Here is a 15,130-nt window from a genome sequence, read left to right as displayed (position 1 = left end):
GTACAAGCTTTTGGGGGTCTAAACTTTTGAGGGGATACACTCTCAACTACTCCACTTGATAAATTAAGATCCAAGCCATCACCAGTTTCTTCACTATCCCCTTTGTAATACCCCGACAATTCTCTATTTTCCAAAATATATTTTCAATATAAAACTTAGAGAATCATCAAAGCATTATTACCCATATGATAACGTATCGACTTATTCAGAATGTTTCGACGGACATAATAATAATAATAATAATAAATAACTTGAAAATAAAACTTAGTCAACCAAAAGTCAAACCAACAATAAGTCAAAAGTCAACTATAAAACATTAGTCAACTATAAATAATAATAAAGTCAACACAAGCTCTTCTTGACTTCCTGAACCCATGATATATCATCTTCAAACCTGAAATGGACAATGCACTATTTACCTTGAGAGATTGCTCGATCAACAAATGGGTCATCACAGGATCAATAAGACATAGCCATGATCAACACATACAGTGAAAGCACGTAATAAGCAAAGCTGAGTACTACAAAATAAATAAATATAAAACCTAACATGATACTAATAAATGTTAAGTAGGGATAAATAATAAATATAATAACATTGCATACTACTCTTGCTGAATTAGACTCGACAACTAATAAATTAATTAATTTAGATAGAATAGGCAATGGAAATAGTTGTCTAAAACAAACCAGTCTTCAATTTAGAAGACGGACTACGGGCGTGACTCCGTACTCTCCTGACCTACGTTATCGAGATTTTTTAAATAAAAATAAGACATAATGATCAATACGGTCCCAGTTAAGAAAAAAGTCATGGGCTACCACTACATACTCAACCTCATACTAGTCCAGCACTTCAGACGTACACAAGTCTAAAGCTATTGCTATTCACATTCCACTTTAAGTGATTAATAAATTTTTTACTTGTTATGACTCACAAGTAGGACAAATAATATGATCATCAAAGATATATAAACTCTCATTTTTATCTTAGGATTAGATAAGGTGATCATCAACTTAACAACCCAAGAATAATTCCAATATTAAACCCAATACCCTTATTTATTTGTTGATCCAAGTCAACAACCAACCAACCTTTCATAGGAAAATAACCAACTTATCAAATAAAGCCCTTGGTCCTCATAAAGTAATTTTATAATCCAAAGGGGACAACATGATCCATTCATGATCCTATACCAACATAAATATTAATCCCTCATGTGAATTAATAAAATAAAGTTCTCAATCGCAAATGCTTGCATCAGTTATCCATACAAACATAATATCATCATCATAACCAACATGCTTCACACAACAGTATAAAACATGCAAATTCAATTGAATATAAATCACATATGAACTATAAATATTTTCTTATACATGATACTACATAAATGCCATCCTTAAGACATGATATTAATCCAACCCACACATAGGTATGTACATACCTTGTGTAGACAAAGTTCGAGACCACTGTAACAAGCTTCAAAGTCGTCTAAAGAGAATTCTCTGCATAACAATAATCAATATAGTCACAAATTAATACTCTATAGAGTTCCAACAATATTAAATATACTTTAAATCCTCTTTAAAAGTGATTAAAAACCATTCCAATTATGAAACTTGATTCATTAATACTCCCTAGTATAATACTACTATACTAGTTGTTTAAAACCCTTAATAACTCATACTTTGACAATTAAAACTCCATCATAAACTTACTAATAAAATTTCCAGCAACTTGTAATGTATTAAAACCTTTTAAAATATACTTAGACATAATTAAAATCATAAGAGTACTCAATTTCATAAACTATAATATACTACTACGATTTTCCAACTTACAAAATCCTAAAAATTCATACTTTAATACTCAAAACCCTAGTTTAAACATAACTATTAAATCTAAAATTTTAATCACTTTTCACAATATAATTTACATAATCTGAAATTATATTTAAATCATCAAACTATAATTTTAAACATGAAAACATTATATCCTTCCTTAAAAATATAAACTTTAACATAAAAGAAAACTAGAGGAAGAAGAAACAACTAAAGAGAAGAAGGAGGGAGGAAGGACAGCGGCACAAAGAGTGGTTGGGCTATAGCGGCAGTCGACGATGGCCGGCAGTGGCCGGCGCAGCTGCCATCAACAGGGTGCACGAAGAGGAGGAGAAAAACCGAGAGAGATAAATAAAAGAAGAGGAAAGGGCCAAAAAAATAATAGAGGGAGAAAGGGAGAAGGAAGAGAGAGAAAATAAGTGGGGAAAATTTGAGGTTTTGAGGTTTATATAGTTAACCCTTTTTGGACTTAGGAACTTGTGTATGGACTTAAATAATATTTATTGATTGGGTGTTTGGCATAATTTGGTTCCTCTAACCCAATTTAAAATCCTTTTTATTACTAACCCAAAGATGTTAAAGCTATTTAAATAGTTTTTAAAGTCTAACTAAATAAAATATTTGATTACTTAATATCATTAAATAATTCTTTTAACTTTCAAATAGTCAACCTTTCAAAAAATAAATAAGTTAAACATTAAAATATATATAATATACATTAAAATATATTTATAAAATTCATAAAATTACGGGAGATTACACCCTTCACCTTCTAGATCTTCAGTGATATTTAGATCCTCTATAATTTTAGACAAGAATGAAAATTTTTACCCATTGTTAGTGAAAAACATCCCCCTACACCATGAGCAGTTGCACCACCAAATAGTTTTTCAAGTGTATCTATATTTGCCAAACCCTTTCTTAGCAATTATATGACCATATTTTATTTTTCTTAAAAGAAAAAGTTCCAAGAATATTAGAATTGATGTGTAATATATAACAAAATGAAATGGTGATGAAATAAGATTACCTCAAGGAAAGCTTTAAATCTTTCAGTTCCCCATTCTTAAGCATCGATTGCACTAGTGACAGGGTCAAAGGATACTCCAGTCATTCTTCTCAAATCCTTCCAAGTTTTATACTGGTGCTCCACGTTAGTAGCATGATTTTGGACTTGCTTGGTTGTTGCATCCCCATTTGTTCGATAGTTAAGATTCTGAGCAATGCTGTCCCAATTTGCCTTAATTTTTTTTTTCTTCTTTGTCATAGAGTAAAAAGTAGATGAGCTTGATTGTGGTATCCTGATCCCAATTAATTTTTCCCATTGTCTTTTGCAAATGTATATACCAAGAACAACAATCAACAAGAAGGTAATGTAAACATGTTTGAGATAATGTACGAGTATAACAATAAAAGTGTATAAGTGCCAATCTAGATTTAACCAGAACAATAGAAGCAAGGTTGAAGCAGCCATACAGGAAAAAAATGTTAAAACAAATACTAAATCAACAAATTTCACAACTACAACATTCGAACAATGAGCATTAACAACAAATTTGAATAGAGAAAGTTTCAGTTCCACTTCAGCAACAACAACAACATATTCGACTTCAAATAGTGGTAGCAAATGCAGTGTTCAATATTAACAACCCATTATTACCACTAACGTTGGTCAGAAGACTTCATATGTTACAGTAGTACAAAGTTAGATCCATCTCCTATTTAAAAATTAGTTTAATGACACCATCTAATTGAATTGGTTGTTCCGGTATGGGACAAATTACAGGGTCTTGAACCGTTAAGTCCTTGTGTTGAAGCCGGTTTGGGTCCCTGCAAAAGAGAATAAGTAAACTAGCCTCGGGGGTTGATCTGAGGAACACCCCTCCGATGCCTAAGTCAGTATCAGGTCAAAAGTCGGTAGCTCTCAAGTGTAATGTATTGGGATTCGTGAACGTACCTCATGACTCAGATCAACGGAGTATTTATAGGGATCCGAATAAGCCCATATCTTGGTTGGGCCCGGTATTTACGGAATATTCCCTTAGGATATATTCTTATCTTTTACTGAAAGTATATCTTTTAGGCCCGTAGGCGCTGGAGATATAGATTGGATTCAAGCCCAGGCTCGTAAGCCCAATAGTTATTAGACAGGTATAGATTAAATCGGTATGGAACTTAGTCAGCCCCCATACAACTAGCCCCCAAGCCGTTATGACTAGTATAGGCATATCCTGCTTAGTAGGTTGTAAACCGTTATGGGAGATGCTGATCTATCTTTTGCAGGAAGAATGCGAAGCGTTGCTCAGGGAATTTCAAACGTCGCCTCGAGCTGCGCACCTACATTAAGAGCTCTTCACAGAGTAACTGCTTCACAGCTGGGCGCTACTGAAACACGTGGCATCATCGAGACGGGAAGACGAAGAGTCGCTCAATCTTGACCGCGACTTCTTCTATAAATACCTCTTGGACACCCTACCTTTCTCACTTTGCATTCTATCTCTCTCGCGCTTGATTTCATAATGGACTTTCTCTCTCCAAAATCCCTTTGTACTTCTGGCGGTATTTGCTTGTTCTTTCACTCCAGCCTCACGCTAACTGTTGATTCCGGTGTATTTTCTCTTCACGTCCTTGTTTCCAGGTATTTCATCAAAACTTTTTCCAATCTTTCATACCGTCGTATTTATAATGTCTTCCAATTCTGAAAATTCCGATTCTCAAGACATATCTAAATCTCCCTCTGTCATGACGGAGAGTGATGTTGAGTCTGACAGTACTTCCATTAGGTCTGTAGAGGTTACTGACTCTCCCCTAATTAATCCTACTTCAGAACATAGGGTGAATAGCCAAAATGACTGTAGTGCTTCCGGTAGACAAAATATCGAGCCGGTCATTCATGCCTCTCCCCTAAAGATGGTATTGGGGCAGGCTGAGGCTTTAGGACAATATGGGACTATGAGGGGTTTAGCTGAACACTCCCCCGACTTATTTCCTCACGGCCAGCCCCCTATCCGACGTTCTACTTTTGAAATGGGTGAGACGTCCCACAGATCGGTACCTAGGGAGATTCCGGCTTCTCTTGTTGATTCAGATGCTGTAGAGAGTATAGAAAGATATGTAGCAGGGTCAGATGAGGAGTCCACTACTTTAGAGGCAGATGAGGATTCCGACCTAGAGGACCCTCCCGAGCTAATCCCCAAGGAATCTGATGAGGAGACCCTAGCTGAATTATTTATGCCTCCTAGTGACGAAGGCTGTGCCGGTAATGTTCAATTACATAGCGGCTGGGCCAAAACCTGCCGGCAAAGTAAATTTCTTATTAAAGGTCCGGAGTACTTTGCTTTTCCGGAAGGATATCGACTGGTACTCCCGGCCGAAGGAAGCCGCGTGACAGATTGTCCTTCCGGTCATGTGGCTATTTATGCCCATATGCTCGATTTCGGGATGCGATTCCCCTTGGACCCCTTTTTTGTCAAGGTTTTCAAAGCCTGGAACATATGTTTGGCCCAAATGACCCCCCTTGGATGGCGGAATTTGATGGCTCACGCCTGGGTGGTCCTCTACAAAGGCTTTCCGGAGACCCTGAACCTCTTCCGCAAACTCCACTGGATTAAGGAGGATGGCTCTGCCAAGGGTAAAGGGGCTGGAAAGAAAAGGAAACGCCGGGATAATGAGCTTGAGGGCCGGGGTGGCTGGATGTCATTGTATACTAAAGCCGGTAAGTTGACGATATACCCCAAACCCAGCTCCCTCAAGCTTTGGAGAGGCCAGTTCTTCTCGGTGCATGTCCCAGATGACTTCCCTTTGAGGCGACAATGAACCAAGCCTCGTTCCCGCATGGAGCATATTAGGGATAGGGGTTTAACCCGCTGGGAACGAGTGGCCTTTGACTATTTTGAGTCGGATTCTATCCCGGCTTTAAGAGGAAAAAAGAGGATACCGGTTCCCAAGTATTGGCTTCCCCACACCAACTACGTCTTTACTAACCCGGCCTTTTCGGCCTTAGGGTTCTGCCAGTCTGACCCTTATGGTGTGTATCTGCCATTATTTTGAGCCGTTATTTCTGTTATTCTATTTTTTTCTTTCTCATTGAAACTTGCTAACTGTGACGCCTCTTTCTTTCATTCCTAATTTTAGGTAGGGATTTTCTGGTCCGCGAAGCTCTTCACGTCGATCGATCGTACCGGCCGCTCAGCAATATGCCTCCTAAGCCCCCCCGCATGTTTGTTCCCATCCAGCTGCCAGCTGGCGTTGGTCGCGGCGGTCGAGGAGGCCGTGGTGCCGGTCGCAAACCTAGCCCTGAGGAGGACGTCAGGGATTCAATGCCCCTGCAGCGCTGTCAGGCTGAGGTTGCTGCTCAGAAGAGGAAGTCTGAGCAAAACCGGGAGGAGCCGGCGGCAAAGAGGACAGCCTCTAAGGCTGGCAAGGATAAGGAAACTCCTGTTTCCACAGCTCCGCCTCTTCTTACCGGCCGGGTTACTGAAGTCGGCGATTCTTCGTTGAGGCTGAAGATCTACAAACAGCTGACTTTGCCGGAAATGGTGCCCGGTTTAGAGTCCTTTGCTAAGCCTAGAAAGGTGGGCTTCCTGGAGCGAAATCGGATGGAGATGCCGGATGTTCTGAAGAAACGCTGGACTCGCTTCCCAGTAAAGAATGGAGAGAAGTTTGATCCAAAGCTGAACATTTTGGACGACGAATCTCTGTTGCTGGACCGTCCTCTTGAGGGCGGGAACCTGGGACACCGTATTTTGAAGGCTACACAGCTTAAATACGACATCCCGGTGGACGAGGTGCATACGCTTGCTGCAACGCACGCGCATAACTTGGCCCTGGTAAGATCGTCTATCCTTACCCTTTCTCTTGCAAGTATGCTATCGGTTTATTCCTTATGTTGATCCCTCTGTTTTTCTTGCCTTTTGCAGTCTGCCTAGTCCGGTAAAGAGCTCTGTGACTTCTACCGGTACTTCCAAACTTCTTACTTCAATGAAGTGAAGGAGAACAAGGAGCTGGAAAGCCGGATGGCCGCTAAAGAACAGGAGCTGCTCCAGGCTATTACCGAGAAGAACGACGCTCAGGCTGCGGAGAGCAAAGCTGATGCCACCCTTACCAAGGCAGTGGAGGATCACTCTTTGAACCTGTTCAATAAGGACGAAGAGATCCGGCTTCTCCGAGAGCAGATCCACGAGACCAAAGAGCTGGAACACGTTGCCGTTCAGGAATACCGAAAGAGCATGGACTTCGTGACCCGCCTCCTTAACCGATACAATGGTGGATGGTCTGCGGCCATGAGGTGTGTCCGGCATACCCTTCCGGACTTTGACTGGTCCTCTATTGAAGAAGCCCACGTCCGACTTGTTCATGCGTTACCGGTCGAGGGTGATGTCCTAGACCCCGGTGTTTCTGAGGCCGACATTGCTAATGCGGATCCCAGGGCGGAGTTAAGGGAGGAGCCGGAAGCTGTCAACGACGCCGCTGAGATTGCCAACACTGCTGTCGGTCCTAGTACGGAAGAGCAAGTGGTGATCGTTGACGGCTCTGAGGAGGAAGAGCAAAACAAGTAGAATTTCAGCCTTCCCCCTTGCCCTTCTTGTATTGGGTCTCTTTGTGGGTGGTGTGCTTTTTGCGACCATAACGCCTCCTCCCTTGGGCAGCCAAACTATTCTTACCGTTCTGTAAATTCGTTCGCATGTGATCGGTATTTTTGTTTAATGTTGGTGGTCATACCGTATGTGGTTGACTACTTAGCTTTTAGGATTGTAATCTTTCATTGATTAATGAAGTACATTTTTTGGTCAACTTTTGTGTCGTCCCTTATTGTTTTATACGCCTTATTTCTATAATTTATTTCGTTCCGACAGATCCAATAAGGTCATTGACCGTTTTTACACTATTGATTAATTCAGTAGATCTACTAAGGTCATTGACTGGTTAATCAATAATGTTAATTTATTTCATTCCGGCAGATCCACGAAGGTCATTGACCGGTTTCACACTATTGATTAATTCAGTAGATCCACTAAGGTCATTGACTGATTAATCAATAATGTTTAATATGTTTGGGCAGTATTGAGACTTGATGTGTGCGGAAGATGCTCATTTTATTAAGATAAAACGGCTCTTCCCGGCTATGCCGGAATTATTGTCTACAATTAAACTGATAAATCTTTTCGGCACAAGCGCCTGATTATTCACTCCTACTGGCAACATTGCCCATCTACTAACTACACATAGTATTTCTTAAGGACACTGGCGTTCCAACTATTTTTCAACAGCTTGCCTGCCATGTCTTCGAGCCGATAGGACCCTGGTACTATTTCTTCTTTAACCAAGTAAGGCCCTTCCCAATTGGCCGTAAGCTTTCCATCCACGTGGGCTTTTCCCGTTGCTGCCGTCCGCCTGAGGACGAGGTCTCCCTTGGAGATAGGACGGCTTCACACTCTTTTATTGTAGGCCTTGCTTATCCGGTCTTTATATGCTGCCGACCTCAGCTCTGGTGCCAGTCTAATCTCCGGTAAGAGATCTAGGTCCTCCTTCTGTATTTGCTCGTTTAAACCGGGCTCGTAATTCAGGATTCGCCAGTTGGGTAACCCCATTTCTACCGGTAGTACTGCCTCTGCTCCGAAAGCTAACCTGAATGGTGTTTCTCCGGTGGCCTCCTTTTCGGTGGTCCTGTTGGACCACAAAACTGCTGGTACCATGTCGGCCCAGGATCCCTTTAACTCATCTAACCTCTTTTTCAGAGCATTGAGGATCTGTTTGTTGGCGGCTTTAACTTGGCGGTTGCTTTGTGGATCGCAGACTGAAGAGTATGCAAACTTGATGCTGTAGGGACGCAAAAAGTCGCGTATTGGGCCGCAATCGAACTGGACGCCATGGTCCATCACTATGCCCATTGGGATGCCGAACCTAATGATAATATTCTGCCAGATAAACTTTTTTACCTGATTCGCCGTTATCTTTGCTGTTGGTTCAGCCTCAATCCATTTCCGTGAAGTAGTCAATGCCCACTATTAGGAACTTTCTTCCTCCAGATGCTGGTGTGCAAGGCCCTATTATATCCATCCCCCACTATGCGAAAGGGATTGGGTTTAAGATTGGTTGAAGGTCGTTGGCCGATTGGTTTATCACTGGTGCAAACCTTTGACACTTATCACACTTTTTTACATAGGTTTGGGCATCCGTCAGCATTGTAGGCCAGTAAAACCCTGCTCGCAGCGCTTTAAGTGTTAACGTCTTACCACCGATAGGGTTCCCACAGACCCCTTCATGAATTTCCTCAATTATTTTGGTGGCTTCGTGGGCCGTGACGCACCTTAGTAAAGGCAACGAGAATCCTTTCTTGTACAGTTGTCCTTGGAAGATGCAGTACCAAATAGAGTTTCTTTTTAGTTTTCTCGCCGCCATCATATCTTCCGGGAGCTCACCCTTGAGTTTATATGCCAAGATATCATCGTACCATTCCGGTTCAGAGGTGATTGTGTTAACGGACATTTGGGTCACTTCTATGCTTCTTTCTTTCAGTGTTTCTATCATGACGCTCCTTTTCTTGTCGTTTAGACTGGAGCTGGCCAGTTTTGATAAGGCATCTGCCGCCATGTTCTCTGCTCTTGGAACCAATTGCACTTCAAAGCTCTGCAACCCTTTTACCATGCTTTTGACTAGGTGGAGATAATTCTGCATTACCAGTTCTCTAGCCTCGTACGTCCCTTCTATTTGGCTCGAGATTAACTGCGAGTCTGTTATCATGATGACGTTTTTTGCGCCAGCCGCAATGCTCAGACTTAGTCCGGCCAGGGCTGCTTCGTACTCAGATTCATTGTTGGAGGCTCTAAACCTGAAATGGATGACATGCTCGAAGATTTCCCCTTCTGGGGACGACATGACCACCCCGGCCCCAGCCCCGCTCTGGGCAGCTGAGCCATCTACCTCAATTTTCCACTTGCCGTTCGAATCTGCTGCTTCCGTACAGGTCGTCTCCACTATGAAGTCGGCTAAAGCCTGGGCTTTGATGGCGGTACGCGGCCGGTACTCTATATCGAACTCTGAGAGCTCTATCGCCCATTTCAATAGTCAGCCTGTGGTATCTAGCTTGTGCAGGGCTTTTTCCAAAGGTTGATTGGTGAGGACTTGGACAGTGTGGGAGTCAAAGTATGGTCTCAACTTTCTTGCGGCAATCAGGACGGCATAGGCCATTTTTTCTAGTAGCTCATATATTTGCTCCGCACCGGCAAGCACATGGTTGACAAAGTATATGGGGCTTTGCTGCCCCTGCCGGTTTACTAATAATACTGCTGCGACCGTCTTCTCAGTTACTGAAACGTACAGCTGCAGCTTCTCCCCCAATTTTGGCCGGGTTATGGTGGGCAGTTTCAGGAAGTGCTCTTTTACCTTCTCAAAGGCTTGCTTCTGCTCTTCTCCCCACTCAAACTTCTTGTTTCCTCTGAGTATTTTAAAGAATGGCAAGGCCTTTTCCGCCGACTTGGAAACGAATCTTGTTAGAGCCGCCATCCGTCCAGTCAGCCTTTGAATGTCCCGGATGCTCTTTGGCTCCGGGAGGTCACTGATGGCTTTGACCTTGTCGGGGTTGGCATCTATCCCTCTCTCACTTACCATGAAGCCAAGGAACTTGCCGGACCTTACCCCAAATACACATTTTTTCGGATTTAGCTTCATTCGATGCTGCCGGAGAGTTTCGAAAGTTTCTTCAAGGTCTACTATGTGCTCTTCTTCTGTTAAGCTCTTGACTATGCTGTCATCCACATACATCTCTACGTTTCGGCCCTTTTGCTTCTCAAATATTTTGTCCACCAGGTTTTGGTATGTCGCGCCGGCATTCTTGAGTCCGAACGGCATGGACTTATAGGCATAGACTCCTGCATCTGTAATGAAAGCCGCCTTACTCCTGTCGGATTTCAGCAAACTTATCTGGTGATATCCTCAGAAAGCGTCCATGAAGCTCAGTAGTGCCACTAGTGCGTGGCCGCTAGTTAAGTCTACTAACTGTTCAATTCTTGGCAAGGGGTAGCAGTCTTTTGGGCAAGCCTTGTTAAGGTCGGTAAAGTCCACACACATACGCCATGTCCCATTGGATTTTTTCACCATCACCACATTTGCCAACCACTCCGGGTAATTGCAAGGTTCAATAAAGTATGCCGCCAGCAATTTGTCTACTTCCTCCTTTATGGTTGCGTTCTTTTCGGCAGAGAAGTTACGCTTCTTCTGCTTTACCAGCCTTACATCTTCATTTACATTTAGTCGGTGCACCATGAACTCTGGGTCAATACCGGGCATTTCATCTGCCGAGAAAGCGAATATGTCGGCATGACCTCTTAACAGGGAGATTAAGTAACCTTAACCTCTTCACCTAAATCGGCCCCAATTTTCACCGTTCTGTCCGGTCTCTCTTCCTCCAAGGTGATTTCTTCAGTCTCCCCTTCTGGGCTAGGTCTTGGCTGATCTGCCGGCCTTGCCTCGAAATTCTCCATAGACAAATCCTTCTTGGCTTTGTTTTCCAGCCTTCTCCTTTTTCTTTCGGACGGTGGTTTTTCGGCTGACCGTTTATGGTCAGAGTGCTTTAGCGCAGTCAGGTAGTAGGACCTTGCCGATTCTTGATTTCCTCTGATTTTCTCTGGATTGCCGTCATTGGAGGTATAGATCATGGTAAGGTGGTGTGTGGAGACTACGGCTTGGGCGTCGTGAATTAACGACCTTCCAATGATGGCGTTGTATGCTGCCGGGACGTCAACAACCAGAAATTCGACCATGAGGTCCTTAGACCGCGACCCTTCTCCTAACTTCACAGCCAGCTTCACAGTCCCCTCTGGGATGACGGTTGCTCCCGTAAAACCGATAACCGGGTAAGACACTGGTTTCAAACATGCTTCATCAAAGCCCATTTTTTCGAACGTTTCTTTGTACAAGATGTTGGCGGAGCTTCCTCCGTCGACCAGGACGCGATGGACTACTGCATTGGATATTTACAGAGATACTACTAAAGGATCGTCATGAGGGTAAACAATTCCTTTGGCGTCCTCTGAAGTGAAAGCTACGGACGACATTGATGGGGGAGCCGGCCATTTCCTGGCGTTGTTATAATTCACCTGGTGGCGAACTTCTTTCAGGCTAGCCTTAGCTCTGTGAATGCTGCCACCTCGTGTCGGTCCTCCGCTTATGACATGGATCTCTGTGATCTTGTCCTTTACCGGCCTTCTGCTACCATTTTCATCCTCCCTGGGGGAAGTCTAGCGATCATTCCTTGTTTGATACTGGGTGAAGTAACCTCTCCTGATGAGGTCTTCGATCCCGTCCTTAAGGTCTTTGCAATCTTCCGTCTTATGACCGTAATCATCATGAAACTCGCACGATTTGGACTTATCTCCGCCCTTGTAATACATTTTCCTTGGCCTTTGCCACTTGTCGTCTTTACTATGCAGCTCGAAGATTCGGGCACGGGATATAGTTAACGGCGTATAGTTAGTATATTTGTCGGGTCTTCCTTCAGACCCTTTTTTCACCGAGTTACTCTCTTCCCTCCTGCCGGTGGTATCGGACTTTTTATCCTTCCGGTACTTATCGTCCTGTCGATCCTTGTCCCTCTCTTTCTCCTTGTCTTTTTCTGTTGCTGTCGGCCTTTTAGCATTGGCCGCTTTTTCAAACTCCTCTCCCCTGATAAAATCATTTGCCTTTCCCAGAACTTCTGTTAGGCATGTCATCTTTTTCCTGCCGAGGTAGCTGCGAAATGGGGTTCCTTCTCTCAACCCCGTCATAAGGGCTATGACTGCTACTTCTTGCTGTAGTGTTGGGATGGTGACGGCTTCAGCATTGAACCGCCCGACATAGTCCCTTAAGCTTTTCGTCTCCCCTTGCTTAATAGACATTAGTTCACCGGTTGTTTTATCACGTCGTTTATTACTGACAAAGTGTGTTAAGAACATGGACGTGAGTAGACGGAAGTCAAACACGGTTGCCGGTGGAATACTTTTGAACCAGGTTTGCCCTAGTCCAGTCAAGGTCGATGGGAATACCTTACACCACACCGAGTCGGTATCGGTGTATAACAGCATATGACCCTCATAGGCCGATAGATGGTCCTCCGGGTCAGATTTGCCGTCATACTTACATGTCGGCATTTTCAGCTTCTCCATGGGCTCCTGCAGAATTGCAGTGGAAAACGGCGAATTCCGCAATGATACCGGCGCCCTCCGCCGAAATTCACTTCCCTTTCTCAGCTGGGAGGAATGTTGTTGAACTTCTGTGTCCTGCGCCTCCTCCTCTTCTTCCTCTTCACCCTCCACCTGCTCTGTGGAGGTCTTCGAGTTTGCCACCTGATCCTGATCTGCCGGTCTCGCTCTCCTGGCGGCCGTCCACAGTGAGCGGAGCTTTCTCACTGGCTGTGGGCTCTGCTCAGAGGTCGCTTTGGCCCGGGGACGGGTTGGTGGGGTGCCACTAACCATGGCCTGGAATACCTCTGCCGCACTTCTAAGTTGTTCTAGGGTGAACATATTCTGCAGGGTATGGAAGATGTCTTCCTGGGGAGTTTCGGGGGTTTGTCTAGCCGTGGCAACAAGAGGCCGACTTTGCCTAGTGGCCGGTAATGGAGTTGAGAACCCCAGGGGTGCTTTTTCAATGGGGACGTTGTTTTCGTCCGTTTCCGGCATCCCTAATGGCTGCTCAGGATCCATGAGGGTTTTTGTTCGCAGGGAATGGCTTAGACTACAAGGTATTGTTCGCCCCTCCTTCTAGCGCCAATTGTTCTGGTATGGGACAAATTACAGGGTCTTCAACCGTTAAGTCCTTGTTGAAGCCGGTTTTGGTCCCTGCAAAAGAGATAAGTAAACTAGCCTGGGGTTGATCCGAGGAACGCCCCTCCGATGCCTAAGTCAGTATCAGGTCAAAAGCCGGTAGCTCTCAAGTGTAATGTATTGGGATTCGTGAACGTACCTCATGACTCAGATCAACGGAGTATTTATAGGGACCCGAATAAGCCCATATCTTGGTTGGGCCCGGTATTTACGGGAGATATCCCCAGGAATATTCCCTTAGGAATATCTTATCTTTTACTGAAAGTATATCTTTTGGCCCGTAGGCGCTGGAGATATAGATTGGATTCAAGCCCAGGCTCGTAAGCCCAATAGCTATTAGACCGGTATAGATTAAAACGGTATGGAACTTAGTCAGCCCCCATATATTGGCCATATTATTTTTCTACCTAAAAGATTTTATTTTCAATTGATTATATTTTTATAGTTATACAATAGATTGTACTTCCAAATCATAATTAGAAAAGAGTGGAACAGACCTTGAAACTTATTTATAATAAGAAAATTATTTAAGATGAGTGACATCAACTAGATCTAATTATGTTGAAGACGAAGTAGTATGAACTTAAAGTCTAATGAATTACACATATCCCCATTTATGACAAAATATGTCATCTACATTCATCATCATCAACAACAACAACCGCAAAAATCTACCGAAAATGCAAAAAAGATACAACTAACTTACCTTAGCTTATTGTTGATAGTGTCGCCGCCGTCTACCTCTGCCGCATTTTCGCTCGTCGGCTGCCGCCATTTGGATTGAATGCTGGAGGTTTTTGTTCAGAGAAAGAGGACGACACAGAGGGGTACGACCAACTTTGAACACTGGAGTTTTTGTTGTTGCTCGAGGGTACTTGGGCTCAAGGTCATGAGAGGAGGGTTATGGGTTTTGAGTCCATTCTATTTCCTTGTCAATTTTTTATTTTGTATTGTTGTTGTGGATGCTTCTCCACTAATTTTTAATTCAAATATTATTATTATTATTATTATTATTATTATTATTATTATTATTATTATTATTATTATTATTATTATTATTATTATTATTATTATTATTATTATTATTATTATTATTATTATTATTACTATTATTATTATTATTATTATCTACACCACCAACAACAACAATTTAATGAAAATAATAAACAATTATGTAATAATAATAGGGAAAAGCTATATGCAGCCCTAAGGGCTGTATATAAGAAGCTAAAAATGAAAATAAGTTGCATTAATTGATCATTTATTACATCAATTGATGCAAAAATTATCCATAAAATTTACAACTTGTTTCCATTTTAAGTAGTGTATTTATGTCTTATATGCAACCCTAAGGGCTGCATATAGCATAACCCATAATAATAAATAATAATAATAATTAGTATTGATAATATTTTGTTGATAAGTATTGATTATTATTTCAGAAAATTAAATATATAGTTCAGTTCAATTCAATTCATTTTAGTTTA

This window comes from Beta vulgaris, chromosome 6 (genome assembly GCF_026745355.1).
Source record: "Beta vulgaris subsp. vulgaris cultivar EL10 chromosome 6, EL10.2, whole genome shotgun sequence".
In the NCBI taxonomy this organism is placed as follows: domain Eukaryota; kingdom Viridiplantae; phylum Streptophyta; class Magnoliopsida; order Caryophyllales; family Amaranthaceae; genus Beta; species Beta vulgaris.
This window is presented reverse-complemented; position numbering follows the sequence as displayed.